This window comes from Arctopsyche grandis, chromosome 10 (genome assembly GCF_051622035.1).
Source record: "Arctopsyche grandis isolate Sample6627 chromosome 10, ASM5162203v2, whole genome shotgun sequence".
NCBI lineage: Eukaryota > Metazoa > Arthropoda > Insecta > Trichoptera > Hydropsychidae > Arctopsyche > Arctopsyche grandis.
The window spans coordinates 10,123,750-10,125,694 of record NC_135364.1 but is presented as its reverse complement, the minus strand read 5'-3'; positions in this window follow the sequence as shown (position 1 = coordinate 10,125,694).

Here is a 1,945-nt window from a genome sequence, read left to right as displayed (position 1 = left end):
CGGATTTCGCCTTTCCCGCTTGCGAACTGTCAAAATCTTGCTAGCTTTTTTGTTGGTGTTGTCTATGCATGTATGTACATACGGTTTGTTTTATCGATTTTTACGTGTGAGGAAGTCTACACATATTGTATTTGATAAAATCTGTCAATATTGTAGTACATATATGTATGTATGTACATACATGTGTGATGTAATACACCATACGATCTTTTTCGGTCATTTATTATAAGTTTAATGATCGTTTTGGACTTTATTTTTAATTTAAATGTTATTGCAATGTTAGATATATTTTACGTGTAATGCTTTTTTTCGGTATGTGCATAAGGTTAGGGTTTTGTTATTGATCATTTCTTTTATTTTTCCCCCAAGTCCTATACATTTCCAGTCCCATCTATGCAAACGTTTTCGTCCTTTCCATTTTTTGATTTTTTTTAATGGAAAACCTAAAATTTAATCGATGCTAAAAGTTTATTTAAAAAATTAAAATTTTTAGATTGATAAGTTTTGTTTTCTATAACAATTTTTACAGATGACATTACATATATAGTTTAGTATAAAAACCAGATTTCTTCTATGTATTTATTTTATATCACACATCAATGTATTGCCATATGTATGTACATATGTTATATGCTCCATATTGTATCATTTGTAACTTCTGATGTGTTACTTTAAAATTGTATTGCAATATTGTTTATGATATAACCTTCCTTGTTGTTAACACTGGAGAAGTTATGTTGTAAACATGAATTTTGAAACGTCAAAAGCCAGTATATACATGTACATACATACATATGTATGTACGTACTCGTCGACGATCGATCGAAGCCGGTAGGCGCGACATGTCAAACGCGAACATAACCTCAATGTCAATGAATTTTCTTTTGCATAATAATAATAATATTGCGAATTTTTGTCGTCCGGGTCGCCTGTTGCTCATCAAGAGAGGGGTGGGGAGGGGGGAGGTCGAATAGGCGCCTGGGGAGGTCAAGGGCGCCTTTCGAGAGTTTATTGATACGTCCGCCGCCAAATTGAGTCGTAAGCGCACCCTCGTCTCTCTTTATACACGTACGTCATTCATTGCAAAAATAAATTAAGACGCTTTTATTTGGCAGAGCGGTTTTAAATTACCTACTCGCATATCGGTGTTGATTCCTTGAAAGGTTATTCCGAATGTAAGATTTTCTGTTTTGTATAATATCAAATTTTAATTTTAATGAAGTACAGTCACATAAATAAATGACTGTCCTGTCGTGTGCTATATATTAAAAAAATAATTTTTGAAACAAGAATAAATATGGTTACCACAGAGACAATTCAATACTGAGTCATCGAAGCTAAGATTTTCCTGGTTATTGGCGTCATTAGGCTTAATGTCTGCCGCTTTTAGATAAAGTGAGTACGTACGTTTTATTATGAAATGCGATATAAAAATTACCGGGGCTGAAATGGATCCGCCCTGTGTGTATAAAAGTAGAACTACGGATACTCTAGCTTTAAAATTCCCCAAAAAAAGAATAAAAGTACGAATTTGCCGTTTTAAAAATACTGTTTTGTTTCATCGTTGTCACCAGTGGCGTCCCGTGTAAATATTACTGTTTTTTATCGCACAGTCTCACTCACGAATGCGCGATTAGGATACAAGGGGACTCGGTATGACGTCACCTGATCCCCTAGTACCTTGCTCGCGTTCACGTGATGAGGCTGTGCGATATAAACGGGGAGATTTCCACGGCACACCACTGCTTGTCACCATTGTGCTACAAATTTGCTTTGTTAACATCATCGGAATTAACTATAGTTTCGTTTACTACGGTCATTTACGATACTATTTACTTCATACAATATTTCATACAATTTTCTCATAAGTTTGACTCAAATTTGCAAACTGAATTTATCCTGTCAACTATTTTATTGTTATGCATAGATAATATAGAATTTTCGC